This window comes from Gymnoscopelus microlampas (genome assembly GCF_963454915.1).
Source record: "Gymnoscopelus microlampas genome assembly, chromosome: 18".
Taxonomy (NCBI): domain Eukaryota; kingdom Metazoa; phylum Chordata; class Actinopteri; order Myctophiformes; family Myctophidae; genus Gymnoscopelus; species Gymnoscopelus microlampas.
The window spans coordinates 29022821-29039275 of NC_139955.1; positions in this window are offsets into that span (position 1 = coordinate 29022821).

A 16455-nucleotide genomic window follows, 5' to 3' on the forward strand; every position below is an offset into this window, starting at 1 on the left:
GAAGAACCAGGAATATCAAGGCTTTTTCTGTGTTATTTACTTTAGTAAAGAGATAGCCTAGGTATTTAGTGAAGCAATATCTTCACACAGTCTGGTCATTTCTGAGTCATCGTTTCCAGAAACTTTAGTTACTGGTTTGTTTATGATTCTTCCTATAGTACAATCATCATTCATTCAAAACATTTATCTTTGAGAGGGCAGAGGATTGCAACAGAGCTGTCGGTTACACCACCAAAGAACAGTCCTTTGTGCCACTATAGCCATAAGCCTCCACAACCAAGTTTGACCCCATATGAGAACTTAAGACCTGCTCTGTCTGTTCTGTTCTCTGGGACTGCTGACTCCTGCTTGACTCTGACACACATGTACAACTGGGATGTACACCACAGAACTGTGAGATGTCTGTTCAGCATAACTATTGTGAGGCTTGCATATGCTCACTCATACATTCATTGTTGATAGACTGTTTACAGTAGGCTACAGACTTATTGATAGACTGGAGTGGACATAATTTATCCAGATAAATCACTGTTGAATGCTGGTGGAAACTGATTGTACATATACAGTAGCTATCAATTATTCTTTTCTCTCTACTCTTAGCTGCATCTATTCTGTGTTTCATGCTTACTGCTACAACAACTGTATAGAGCGTAACAGTGGCAGTGGTCTCTGCCACACATTACGACTATTGTAGTAAAGTAGGCGATTTCTCCATGCAGTGCCGGCTGCAGACAGTAATAAGCAGGGGGGCATTAATTATTGTAGGGGGGGCACCTGTCTGTCCCTCACGCACGCGCTGAGGGACCCGTACGTGCCCGCGCAAAGCGGGCACGCGATTTTTTTCGGTTATTGGATGGATATTTAACTTTTTTTGGGGTGTTTTGTAACTCTATTTCGGTTATTTCGGTTCATTTACCTTGCCCCTATATGCACCAACAACAAATACAATTATAGCATTAAAAAATTAAAAAAATTAAAAAATCTGGCCAATCTGAACTGGGGGGGCACAATGTCTAATCTGGGGGGGCATTGCCCCCCAATGCCCCCCCATAGGGCCGACACTGTCTCCATGACATTGCAAATTAAATATGATTGATTGCATACAGACGTGGCTTCTACAATAACATATAGCCTATTTTACACACAGGATGCTCGTGTTAACTCACTGAGTGCCATTAACATGTTTCACGTGTTTTACCGCTATTGCGCAACGTGCCATTAACGTGTTTGACGTGTTTTTGAAAAAAATTGAATTTTTTCAATTTTTTTTAAATGTTCAGAACCCAAGATATCATTACCTGAAGATGTGCAGCTCCATCCACTCCTTGTTTAACTTAGAACTAAAAAAGGCTATATCTCTCTTCCTAAGCACTTTTTGTTTTCTGTGAAAAAAACTCTGGCACTTTTCAGAATCAATTCTGAAATAATTCTGGCAATCCTGGCACTCAATGAGTTAAGTCTACATTGGATTGTTATGACATTATAGCTAATAATAATATTCTCTAGAGAAAATGAATAGGATTTTGACTTCCAACACCACACTGTTCAGCTCAATTTGACCACAGGGATCAATAAAGGTTTGTCTGATCCAATCAATCACAAAATGCGATCATTATTCCAGCTCTAACACTCTGACATCAGCCTCCCGAGCCAAGACACTTTCTCAAATTAAATGAAAAAACATAATGTGTTTTAGTCAAATAATTAGCCTCATGCAGTGGAGAGATGCATCTTTCTCCCTGAGCAAGAGCTACAGTAAGAAACTGTTGGGAGCTTTTGAGAGTATAAACAGGATGGAAATAACAGTTGTTAGCTCCTGGAGTAGCCTACCGCATGAATCAATTAAAAGATCCTTCCTCAGACTGACTAACAGCCTTGTTACTAAACACCCAAGCCCCCAGAACTAAATCCTTTGTGCCGAAATCCTTGGTAGCTCTCGGAGGAAAGGACATATGCAAATGTCATTGCTTCTATCATGAAAGACAATTAATTAGCGAGTTTTGTGTTGGGAGAGCAGGAACACAGCAGAAGCCAATTAACATCTATTTTCTCGAAGCTAAAGGCCATTTGAAGATATAACGCTGTGATATGATCATTTTCAGGCTGTGCTGGTGTGAACACAAATGACCTCAGCTGTGGTGTGGGATAATGTCATGAACAGGTTTTTCCTCAAGAGGCTTAACTCTTGTTCGCATTCTTGTGGTGCAAATTAACCAAAAAAAAATACAGAAGTATATAAATAAATAATAATAAACATGCTGAAATTAGAAGTTATTCTTGGGAATTAGCTATGGTGCTGTTGTGTTTGCTACTTATGAGGATTTGTAGGAAGATATTATAAATTGCACGGTTATGTCCTCCGCTTTCCATTTGGGAACGAAGACATTGCTGCATTTAAAAAATCCTCAACAATAAACAATTCAGCAAATTTTGCTTATGGGAATTATATTCTTTTTCCATTTACATTTTTGCCTAACATGCACTTGTTCTGTAATGCCAGATAAATACATTAATTCAAACAAAAAGGAAACAAATATAAATGTCACAACTATTATATAATAGCCTATAATCTCAATTATTTGAGATAATCACAATTATTTTGTATAATCGTCATAATCATTTCCATGTGGAAAAATGTTACATTTCAAACATTTTCAAAAATAGTGGAAATAGACGATCTACAAGCTCGCAACGTGTCGCGATGCAACACATCGTGAGCTTGTAGCTATCTTCACTCTGTATATTTTTGAAAGTTTGAAAGTATAAAGTTAGTAAATTCAGTCCTTCCTTTGTATATTTCAGTTATTTGTCATATCTGCCATGCGCAATTTCTGTTTACGTCCCCTAAAAGCCAAACAGAAATGCAATACTGTGTTCAAGTATTGAATGGCAAAAACAATTACATTGTTATTTGCTTCTTTTTTTTGTGACAATTAAACGTCAAGTAAAATGTCATGATCATGACATTCATACCACATACAGTACAGCAGTTATACTGCTTTCATTTGAATACTTGCCAAGTGTAGTTCCTGTGTTCATGAATAACTCATCCCCCCCAGGTTTTACTACTGTACAGTAGCTGAAAAAGGAAACACTGATACAGGAATTTCTTATAATTTAAAAACATAATTAGGCTATAATTGCCAGAAATACATAGGCCTACCACATCTAGAGCTTGATTCAGGAAAGAACATGGGTAAGTGGAGACATCTGTCCTCAGGAGACATGATTGGATGTGCAGGGTCACTTACATTTTAAATTAATTGTCGCTCAAATAATTGCGATTGGCGATTGAATTGTGTGCCATTTCCACAACATTGGAACATTATGAATAAAAAAATATTTTCTGTTTGGTTTTAGGACATCGCAAACAAAAAGTGCACAGGGCAGATATGACAAATAACTTACATAATTTAATAACGTTATACTTTATATGAATAGCGGAAATAGCCAATCTGCAAGCTCAAAACGCGCCACGTGACGCGTTTTGAGCTGGTAGATTTGCTATTTCCACGACTTTTGAAAATGGAAATGATTATGCCGATCATGCAAAGAATAATTGTGATTCTCTCAAATAATTGTGAGTTGGCGATTATGTAATAATTGTGACAGGCCTACCGAAACATCAATGTGGCTCTAGGGTGGATATTACCATCCACCATCTCCCTGGACAGTACTGCGGGTCCCTGCCTTTTAACCTTCCATCTCCATCTGTCTCCATCCCTGCTGCTGCACGTCTCAGAAGATGAAGCCATGTTCATACATCAGGGCCTCTGTTCAGGAGCCTGGCTGGCCTGACCACGCTCCTTCAAAACCGCTTGCGGTCGGAGTGCCTGATGGTTGAACTCTGAAGTTGACAAAAAAAAGCCATCTCTATCTGCCTAGTCTAGTCATTCCATGAGGTCTCCTTCAACACGATAGAATATGTGCTACGGGTCACGCATCGAAGGGAATTCCATTCACAAAGGCCAGCAGAGAAGACACATTGCACACAAAATAGCATACAATAGGAAGCAACATAAAAATGGTAGCGAGGTTCACAGGTATTATTCAGTCTTTTTATGTCAGTGACAGTGGTGACCCCCCACCCCCTCCTGTTTCCATTCAATCATTCAGTGGATTTGTCTCCTTTTGATGTCCATTTCTCTGTATAGCACAGTAAAGTTTGTGATTATTTACAAAACACACAATAAAGGTTCTATTATTCATAGTTGGAATGTAAACGCATACAACAGAATATAAATGGGAAGAGGATTAACCTATACAGTAAAGGAACCACACAGACACATAGCATACAGTATAACGGGCACAAGAAACACATTTTCTTCAAATCCCATTTTTAATTAAATACGACTATTTATTTACCTTTTTTCTTTTTCTTTTCTTCACCTTATTTTGCAATTCAGTTAATCCCTCGTGAGCCGTTTTTACAGTGTTCACAGTAAAAGCATAGGCTTGTCCAAGGTCAAATCAGGTTAAAACGACATGGTAATGGGGAAATCATTACAGTGTCTAATCGGAGGTATAAATATGTACATTGAAATTAAAAAGTCCTTCTGAAGTTAGCCTTAATATTTATAGTTTTCAAGTACACATTTCTGGTCTACTGGAAATGTTGTCACCTACCTGAAAATTTATTTTCTGTAATGTATTTTATTAAAGAGACTCCTGTTACTGGGCAAACACGCTATAGCAATGATTACTATCCTTATATAGTGCTTTAAAGTAATACTAGGTAACGTTTTCAGTAAAACTAAAGTTAAATTGTATATCTTTTGTAAGTGGCAAATGTTTCACAACACCCACTCCATGAATTTCACCTCCGAAAGCCTTTTATTTATATATTTTCTATTGAACGCTGTCGAGCATGACTTTCCCTCAGAAATTACGTCAGCTGGCCGGAAAAAGGAAGCGGAAATCCACCGGGTTCCTGTTTGGCCAGGAACTACCGCGCCGGTTTCCTGTTTGGCCAGGAACTACCGCGCTAATAACAAAAGGAAACTCACGCTGATTTTAAGAGATTGTATGATTTGAAGAACGAAAAAAAACAGAAAAAGAAAACACAGCTCACGGTAACTAAAGCTCCACTGGCTAAGAGAAACGATCCACAGATCGTATAAAAACAATTAAAAGAACGCTTTTTGAAACACTTCCGTCTTCCGGTGAAAACGAATGGAATTCTGGGTAACAGAGGATAAACGAACGGCCTGCAGTGACGGTAATGACCAGCAGAGGCTGCTAAAAGTTGTTTTTTGGAAATTTGCACAGAACAACTTTAACATTTTAACCAAAAAAAAGTTTTTTTTTAAACAAAATATATCACTTACCCTACCTTTAAGTGAATATTTTGGGTAAGATATAAGGGCCTTGTCTTCCTAAAAGTCTTAAAGTTTTAATTTCAAGGACCCCCATAACTCTGACAGTGCACAAATGGAACCCAATTGGTTCCATTTATACTCAAGAGTTATAAACCTGTAAGGGTCCATTTGGAACCCCCTCCCCAAGGAACCCTGGACCCCACTTTGAGCACTATTGGTCTAGATGTAATGACACAGTAATGTGATTGTAGTGCAGCTATTGCATGGCTCCAACCAGTGAATTGCTTCTCACCCCCATTAAACTATTCTACATTGTAATCTGCAGGGCCTGGTGTTGCCGTCAGTGTGCCCAGTCGGTGTGTTTACTCAGGGGGGTGGGAGGGGGGGTAATGGTGGAATTAAACACCAGACAGTTTAAACCAGTGGTTACCAAACTTTTTAGCTTGAGAGCTAAACTTTTAAGCTTACATATCTCCCCGGGACCCAAACTAGTGAAAATAGCCGATCTGCTATTTAATTAATTACTTTGAAGAAACGTTTGAATAGTTTTTTTTTTTTCTATTGTATTCTTTATTCTCTAAATGTAGGAAACAAGAAATAAAGGGGTATTTACTCGTGACCTATAAACATGTGTCCACGGCCCACATATGGGTCCCAACCCACTGTTTGGGAAACTCTGGTTTAAACCACAACGACGGCAGTAAAGTTATCAGATAGAACTGATGTTGATTCAAAAGGACTCACAGGAATAATGTATATCTAATAAAATAAAATAAATATCTAATAAAATAGAAGTGCAGGCTTAGTGTCAGGCTATTCAAAAACCCACAGTCTACTAAAATACAAAATTAATCTCAGAGTTCAGTGTTATGTCAAATTCTGTGACATGCTTGTGAGTGGTTAGGGGATTAACTAATCGCTGAAGACTCCCTCTTGGGCAACGCCCATCCAGGAAAACGGCTGCAACGGGGGCAGCACTCTCAGAATGAATAATGAAGTGAAACGAAATGGAAATTGAGGCTGAGTGTCAGCCTAGTGTAGATATAGAGTAGAGTAGATAGATAGGTATAGGCTTGAACAGTGTTGAGAGTGAGAGTAGATGGGAGTGATTCTGGGACATCTCAATTTGCTGTGAAGCTGAGCTGCCATGGGACTAATCCAATGAAACCTATGTGATAGTAGGTGGCCGCCTGATAACCCCAATAACATACCTCTTCTCTCTCTGTCGCAAGCGCACGCACGCAAGAGCACACACGCACAAGCACATGCGCGCGCGCACACACACACACACACACACACACACACACACACACACACACACACACACACACACACACACACACACACACACACACACACACACACACACACACACACACACACACACACACACACACACACACACACACACACACACCCCTTTCCTCCAACATCCAAGCCAGATTGGTACACATAGGCACCTTATAGAGTTACTTAAGATCTTGCATACATTTCTCAACGTCACAGGCATTTACACTTGCATTCAACCCTTCAGTATTCCGGGCATATGGCAATGAAAGCAAATTTCACAGTACACCAGCTACTGCAAAGTAAACAGTAAACACAGTTGAACATGTTTTCTATATCTTTGAAGGACTGCTAAAGATGTATAAAATTGCTTTCAGACTATCCCCATCTCAAGTGTTTTATTGATTTGAAGAAGTGTGAGAAGTCTTTTGAGGGTGAAGTAGCATGAATGATCATGAGGAGATACCATAGGACTGAAGGTAGACATTTCCCATAGTCTCCAATATAATGCATGCTCTCAGAGAATGGACAAGAAATTCTACACAGGTGCCCTTCAATGTGTTAAAGTTGTTGGTGAACCCACATGGGTCACTTCCTGGACTTGCATCAAATCGCAGAGCATTCTCTCCTGTGCCTCCCCTATCTTTCATACAATGCCTCCCCATATCTCATACAATCTGTCTCTCAATAAAGAAAATACTGAAGGAGAGTGGCACAATTTCCTTTTAAGAAGAAGAAGAAAGACAATTCCCCAACCCCCCAACTTCAACATACTTTTGATACTGTAGATAACAGGTTTTCGCCCTGGCAGCAGCGATTTGTTTACAAATCAGATATATTGAGAACTCAAACACAATTGTACTGTTGAGTTTACATCCAAACATATTTCAACATGCATGTTGAAATATGTTTAGCTACTACTACTAAATTAGGAGTTGATTAATTGAGATTCAATTCACTGAATTCTCCAGTCAGCTGCCATTACACAACTGCAGGAGAGGGGTGTAATTTAAGTGCACCAGTCAAATCTCAAATTAAGGAAAATCTTTTGGAAACTAAAGCTTGGTGACGGAGAGCATCTTAAGTGCCTATTTAACAGGGTATTTATGTTTGTTTCTTGTATTAATTCAAGCAACATTGACCAGTGACATCATCGGTAGGCAATGGCATGTTTGGTCTTTTCAAACAAGATGGTCAGCAAGCTAACTTTCCAGGAAGAGAAAGGCTGTCGTTTCTATTAGCTTGGAATCCCTATCGAATCGATGATGTCATTGGTAGGCAGGTTTAGGAACCGTCCATAGCCCACCAATGAGATGCAGAGTGTGTAGACGGAGCACACGTGAGGACCTATTATAGAAGATAAGAAAATGGGTAAAGTGCTCCTTTAAGAACAGGTGGATTGTGTTGCAACGCAATGTGAGCTTCTATCTGTTATTTTCGCCAAATGTTTGCCCCAGAAAAGGGATAGGGTACATTATGGTTAAAAAGAGACCTGCAAACCTCTAAAGTAGAATACACTCCTCTCCAGCATTGGGTTAAGCCACCTCAGTTTATAATGTGGGGGATGTCATTTTGAAAGGCATCTGATCTCATAAATCATCCCCTTTAATGAATGAACCAATCTGCCTCAATAAAAAATATAAATCCACAGATTAAATCACTTGGGTTTACAGCCCTGCGTTCATAACTTGACATGGATAAGTTAACTACTTCTCATAAATCAGTTCACCCATCTTGCTGGATGACACCAGTTTCACTGCCTGAAATCTGAATGCTCTCTCAGGGACCTCCAGGTGTCCTATAAAGAAATCAAGGCCAAAACAAGAGTGCATGTTTGCATACAGCTAAGTGATGGCCAGACATCTGCATATTTAACAGGCTCCTTTAAATAGAAGTATGCACAACGGTTTGTAAGTCACTGTAAGTGAGTCTTATCTCACCCATTTTCTCACAAAACAACAAAAAAACGGAAAGACAGACCCTCGTGTCACTATAGTGTGCATGTAGAAAGAGGGACAACATGGTGATGCGTAGCATTACAATGGCAGATTTGGGTGAGCAATGTAATTGATAGATAAGTATAGATAAAATATTTAAGAAACCCAGGGCTTCAAGGCATAAAGTTCCACAGACTTTAGACTTCACACCCTTGTCCTGAAGTGGCGTACATACTAGACGGAGATGGGGATTGACGTACGTCGGGGGTGAGGAACTGGTACGTTCTTTACGTCAGTGCATTCAGTGCATTCATAGTTTGAGATGTTTCTTATGCGTGATTAGGGCCAAGAGGCTATTCATCCTCCAGAGGGAAGCAGTGAACGTACGTCAGGTACTAGCTCAACCTGACGGATGACATAATCGACGGACAAACCCCCCATCCCCCCTCCCCTTTTTGGTCTCCCCCTCCGTTCCTTATGCTTACTTAAGGGTCTTACGTCGAGTATGAATAGTTAGCCGGCAGATGTCCATTTGGCAATCTGACTACCTCTGCTGCTGGCTCAAATGCGGCACAAAAATTACCCCCCAATGTTGCTCTGTACCTTATAGAGTACACAGAACAACAAGGCGGCATGAGGGAGCAACATTCTTGCCTTGAACAGACTGTGTAAAAGAGTCATTTTTCATTCATACGGATTAAAAGAACCGACAGTCAACATGGCAAGCTGGTTTTAACACTCGTCTTGTACTTTAAGAGAACTCTGGGATGACTGGAGTGGGCCTTTGTCAACAGCAGCCGAGGCCACCTCATGTTGACAGGCAGCAACATCAGCAGGCTGAGGCCCATTCTACAAACACCTTCTAAATGACCCCCAAAATCATATGGAATTGGCCGCGGACCCACCATCTGAAAATGTCTTGTGCCAGGGACCCCCAGAAGAGAAGATCTGTGTTACAAAAAATATTCAAAATGAAAACAATTTTCAAACACTATTTTTGAGAACCACTGTTCTAAATCCTAAGAGTTTTCTGAAAAACGTATGTTGCTATATATAGCTAAAATGTAAAATGACACGGATGCTTTCCCTGTTTTAATGGGTTAAGCATAGGGGGAAGTGGAAACACAGACATATGAAGTAGAATAACAGCAAGATATTTAAGTAGGCTACCCCATCACGTCAGATCACATTATATGACATCTCAGTTAATCTTGATATAGGACGGCCTGAAAATAGAGATGGTTACCCAATCATAACTGGATGAGTCATGCTCTTTATTACTACAGTACATTGGCCTACTCATAAACAAACAAACAAACAAAAATGCTAAATGGAATCTCTTTATGACCAAAGGCTACATTTTGTTAAATGCATCACCTTTTGAATACAGTAAGTATGGCTATTAGAGGACAACTTGACAGGACTCCAAACGTGACACACACACACACACACACACACACACACACACACACACACACACACACACACACACACACACACACACACACACACACACACACACACACACACACACACACACACACACACACACACACACACACACACACACACACACACACACACACACCTGCAATCAGAGAGAATAATACCTGGCACTTCAGGAGAGACTATACCCAAATACAAAACTGGAGCACTCGACTGTTATCTATTATTTTGCTGGGGTGACAGACTAAAGAACCAACTTGCGTCTTCCTCAGAGTCAAACAGGCACACACAACTGCATTTGCTAGCTCAACAGTTACCAGAACATAATCAACTGCACTTTTCAATCAGTTGACAACATGCTCATAACAGACAGTGGCAGTAGCTCAGTCCATGCGGACATGGCTGGGGAGCGTCGACGGTTCAAGTCCATCGGTGATGGAGTGTGGACTGGTGGCAGGAGAGGTGCCAGATCACCTCCTTAGTATTCCCGAGATGCCACTATAAGCAAGGTACCGAACCCTAAACTGTGTGCATCTGTGTGTCTTTTGGGCCTACAGTATAAGTGTATAAAAACATAATTTCCCCACAGGGATGAATAAAGGTTTATATGCATGCACTCACTCAACTTTCATCAATCATCTGCAGCCAACATTAGAAACTTTACTCATGTTAAATGTAAACATGGTGAGGCATTGTAAAAGTGTTCTATAAGTCTGTGTAATGCTCTAGTTGTGTTATGATTTGTATGTGTTATGAGGGCATTACATAGCTACTGTATATACCATAGTGTCAAACCAGCTACTAAACTGATTATGGTGGTCATGTTTAATCAACCTTTGAAATACAGTGCATTAACTGCATATATTACCAAACGATCACTCATTCATGGAGGTCTCACCCAAATGAGATGTGCATTAGGGATGTTTTTCTGTGTTCTTGGGAATTAATAAAGATCTCACAGTTAGTGTACTTCATTGGCTGTATTTAGGACTTACAGTAATTGGTTCTGGTCAAGTTTCTACATGAAACATAGGACAACAACCTTCATGTCATGGAAATCAGTACAAAACTATTGGCATCAAAATATACAGTACAAAAGTACAAGCCCACAATGTGTCACGATGCGATGAGTTGTGAGCTTGTAGAAAGTTTGAAATAGGGCTTAACAGTACGTTTTGTAATCTAAATCGTCAAAGTAACAAGTAACTAAAGCAGTCAAAAATTGGAGTGGAGTGAAAAATGTCAATATTTGCCTCTGAGATGTAGTGGAGTAGAAGTATAAAGTACAAAAAAGTGAAATAGTACCTCAAAATTGTAATTACAGTACATACACTACTTGAGTAAAAGCATTTACTTAGTTAGTTTCCACCACTGCGAGTACTGTATGTGGAATTGTACAGTACCACTTCTGAGATGGCAGAGGTGGTTGCGGTGGGTGGGGCTTCGTCACGGGGTGCAGGCCACTGATTGTCGGTAGACTACAACCAGCGGTTCTCTCAGCAGAGTTGCAATCTGGTCTCGGAGAGTGAGGTGAGGGGCAACCAGACAAAGATGGAGACTAGTACAGGTTAATACAGAGGGAAAGGGCCATGCTAAAGTGTTACCAGAGGTGGAAATCAAGGAAAATTACTACTGTGTCACTGCTAGGATGGCGTTACAATAACCATTATACAGTAATTGACATGTTTGACATTCATCATCTTTGGCTCCTAACCCTAAATTGCCAGAACATATTCACTGTCTCCATTCAATCTCTTTCCATTCATGTCTCAATCTCCTAGCAGTTTCCCTTTTATTCAGAATCAAGACCACTCATCCAGCGCTGATTTAGCCGTTCCTCGATAAATGGGGTAATGGCTTAATCATTGTAATCAATCAATGCTAGTTGGATAGTGTTACCACCATGTACTGTAAGCCTTATTCCACAAGTTGATTATTTTGACTGAGAGTGAAAAAAAACAGTTTTTCTAAAACTCACTCAGAAAACACAAAGGATATAATTTGCCTAGGATTGCATTGGAACAATTATGATTCAAATGGGGTTTAACACAAAGAACATGCTGTATGTGCCAAAAATAGACTGAGAGCTCATTTTAATTTACTTCCTATTCTTGAAAATTTGATTTTATAAAAAAAAATTAATACTACTATAGCCTCATGATTTACACTTGGCTTATTCTCTAGCCTGGTTCTACTGTAGGCATGTGTGATCTCCATGCAATGCTTTCAGGGCTACATAATTGTACTGAGCTGCGGAAAACAGCATCATCATCGCTGAATGCATTATATACTGTCAGTGGTGGACTGTACTTTTACTCGAGTATTGTACTTTTAAGTAATTCATTTGAGTATCTGGATTTGAGTATTTGTATTTTGTGGCACATTAGAGTTCTAATGGAGCTCTAATGTACATGCTATCACTTGATGCAGCAGCAGAAACAAAGCAAAGCTTAGCCAATCCGTGAAACCAATGTGTTGGGTTGGCCAATCAGGGAAGCTGATGCCAACAATCCCTCAAGCACACAGAGATTCGGTGCGTCCCCCACAGACCCAGACATTTGTGGTTTTCCGGTTCCGACCGAATTCTCACTCTGTACTACACACCCCTGGGTCATCGGTGACACACACCAAGTTTAAAGTCAAACGGTCAGACAGAACCCGAGTTATGCCTTCACACCTGTCTGTGGTTCGTCAGGAAGTCTAACATGCAGTCTTACATGCTCAGGTGCAGTTTTGGTGATTAGAGTGAGGTTCATGGTATATTATTATTATATTAAAAATCCCTTGTATAGGGTGCCTGGTGGTGCAGCCAGTTAAGGCACTTAACATTATGCTCCTTGTGAGTCGTGAGGAGTTTTTTTATTCGACTCCCATCATGTCTCCCCACTCTCTGCTCTCAGATCATATCTTATCTTTCAAGTAAAAATCCCTTTGTACATTAAAGAAGGTTTAGATTAAAGAAGGTTAAGAATCTTCAATAAAAAAAAGAATGTTTTCAGATTTGTATTGTCCATTAACATCAACCGAGTCATACCTGGGATGTGTGAGGTATTAACATGAGGCAGGTAGGTGAATGCAATTTACAAAAATAAAAAAATTGAACCACAAACCCAGACAGTTGGCCATAGCATTTCCTACAGTAAATTACACAAGCACATGATGCACACATGCAGTCGCACACCAATATTTGCTTTGCTTTCCTGCGTTCTCCACCAGTGAAAAATTCAACACTGAAATAAGCTGATGTCATTGGAGACCTTGAAGACTTTAAGTGACAGGCAAGGCAGCGTAACAAGTCGCAGAGCAATTTGTATTGCTTGATTTCAGTTCTCAATGTTGTAACAACTGGCCTTGACGCCTTCACAAATGAAGACAGATTGCGTAAGATGACCCAAGTTGAACCTGATTCACTTTGCACAAATGGAGCCGAATGCAAGATGTATTGGAGAGCTGGAGGACAAGTTGACTACATGCCTGACAAAAGCCTATAGCAGTCGCCCCATCCCAGTGTCTCTCAAGGCTATCAAAAAAGTCAAGGACAACCAAACCTTACTTGGATGATCTTGTGGAGTATTGAAAGAGATGGCAAAATTATATGAAAAAATACAGTTGCGTTTACACTGTTTAGTTATCAAGAGTGACAACTTGAAAGTTTCAGGGGGTGGGGGGGAGAGAGAGAGAGAGAGAGAGAGAGAGAGAGAGAGAGAGAGAGAGAGAGAGAATGGACATTTGGAATTGATGGCTGTTATGTCAAAGCCCAAAACCTCTAGCTTGAACTTAAAGGACCAGCAGCATCAAACAACAAGTTCCTACCTTGAGCCATCTTCTACTTGACTTCATCAATTGTGTAAGTGCTGGCCAGGGGCAAAATTTGGAACCCATGGATAGAGAGATAGAGACCCCCTCTCTCTAGTTCATCCTCGGATGAGCCCACCAGCGGCTTCTCCAGTAATCTCAACCCTCCATACATCTGGCTAGCTCTCCAGTACTTTCCTCCCCAGCTGGGAGCCCCCGGCGTCAATGGCACTGGCGACCAGCTTCATTCTCCTGGCTGCCATGCCATCTTCTCACTCAGCCTTGGTAGCCCTCCATACAGATGCGTGTTGGTAACATGTTCATCCTGGTTGATGTTTAGAAGTGCACAGGGCATTCTGGTGTAGCACTGTGGCCAGGGACTTCTGTAGAGCAGGCTTTAGGGTCCAGCATTCACAGCTGTATAGTAGAACAGACTCTGTAGGACTGAGAAGCTGAGCTTGATATGGTGTGGGGGTTGGACTTCCACACACCGGCCATGCCATTCAGAGCCCTCCATGCAAGCGAGGGTGTCCCCTTGCAACACCCCTGTCAGGATGTCGAACTCACTACTGCCGTCTGGGGTCATCACCTTGGCTCTGGTACCTGTGGTCCGGAGTAGGTTGGGAGACACCATAAACCTTGAGTGTCTGAAAGAAACAAACAAACAAACAAAAAAAGAAAGAGGCATTTTTAAACATGCACAATATCATATTATAAAAGAGCTACATCTAGATATCAAACTAGGGTATGCCTAAATACGTAGAGAGATTCAATAGAAATCTAGGTGTGCGAATCAGGTTGGAACACTTGCTCCAATATCACTTTCAATTAAACCATCATTGGTAAACAGTAATGGTTTAACTTACTGAAGAGCTAACACCAAGCAGTGTGAAATATTTGTATCTTATATTCAATCCTTTCACTTTCATCACATGAACCATAGCATCTCTTTTCTGGGGTGAACATTCATTCAGTGAAAACATTGTATTACTGAGCTGATAAGATCCTCTTTCTCACTTTGCCTGTTGAGAGCTGATGCTCTTATCCAGAGGAACGTACAGGTGAGGGTTTAAGTATGATGTTTCATACAAGGATATTTGGTGCTGTGACACCCCAACAAAACATTGTGCATTTCTAAATATGAAAGGACCCAGGCACACGGCACCTTCAAGCACCATAAATGGTCTGTTAATTTCTAAATATTGTGTACATATTTTAAAAACTAAACTGTGTTTAGTAGTGCAACAGCTGAAGAAATAAAGTGTTTAATTCATCACCAAGTTTTTTATGAAACATAAAATCAAAAATGTCTATTATTTTCAGTTGTGCGGCCCTACTTAGCCACACTTAATCGGAGCATGAAATGCCTCAAAGACAAGACAGTAGACTGAGCTGTACCAAAATAGGCACCATACTATTGTATACACAGCCTACCACATTCCCTCATCTGAAAACCCAATGGATTTAATAATGATTAATTAGCATGCAGAAACCCATTCTCCCCCATTTTTCACCAGGCACATAAACATTACTCTGTGTGGTGATAGTAAATCAAAAAATCCCATAAGTTGGTTAAAATCCTGCACATCCATGGATTTCAACGAGCAGCAGGCGGCTGTTCTCTCTAATGGGGCTTTCAGTGGGCCCCTTGCCAACAAATCCCATTTGTCAGGTTTATCCAAAAGCTAACTTACGCATGAACAGAGCTTAGTAAGTTCATAGGCTAACCTGAGTGGATGAAGACGTTCATAAACGACCAAAATGTCATAAATACGATGTCTAACATTTGGCCTTTGAATACTGAACAGCTACACTGCTTTTTATAATTATAATTATTAACTATTTTTCTAACTGAAACCCTATATACTATACTTCTTTGTATGACAAATGGCAAATATTTATTTTTTTGCTATACAAATAGGGGGGGAAAATACTATTTTTGACAAATTTGTTCAAAATGGGGACGCTAATGTTAATGGGGTTGACATACATTTTTAATTCAGTTGTGAAATTGTGATATTATCAAACAAATATCAGAGTCTACATTTCCAAAATGAAAATGCATGCATTTTCATTTGACCAGAAGCAGGGATAAAACATATCCCCACAGGCGATAAGAATTAATGACCAGAGGGCGGGGATATCAAAAGCAGAGTCATGGAATTTCCCCCCCCCCAGTAAATCAAACCCTGGAACTATTGTTCCAACCATACAACTTTATGATACTGGTTGAACACTCCTCTATGCACACATCATTTCAGCACCACGGACAGTGCCCCCTCTAATAATACAGCGAGAGAGGGACTAGCCCTGCCTAGGGTTGGGATCCGGAACCGGAGAAAACGAAGGAACCGGATCCAACATTGAGGAACCGGGATCGGTTCCATCACTAGGGCTGTCACGATTACAAATTTAAGTTGATGATTAACTGTCACTCAAATACTTGCGATTAACGATTTAATTGTGTGTTTGGCATTGAACATTGGAACGTTATGAAGCCTTTTAGGTTTCGTAATCAAAAATTGCACAGGACAGATATGATAACTGAATTATGCAAAGAAATGATTGACATATTTAATAATTTTATGCATGTATTTTATATGTTCAGGGCAAAAGAAAAGAAAAAGAGAGCTTGCACTCAATGGGCTTCCCTGAATAAATAAAGGAAAAAG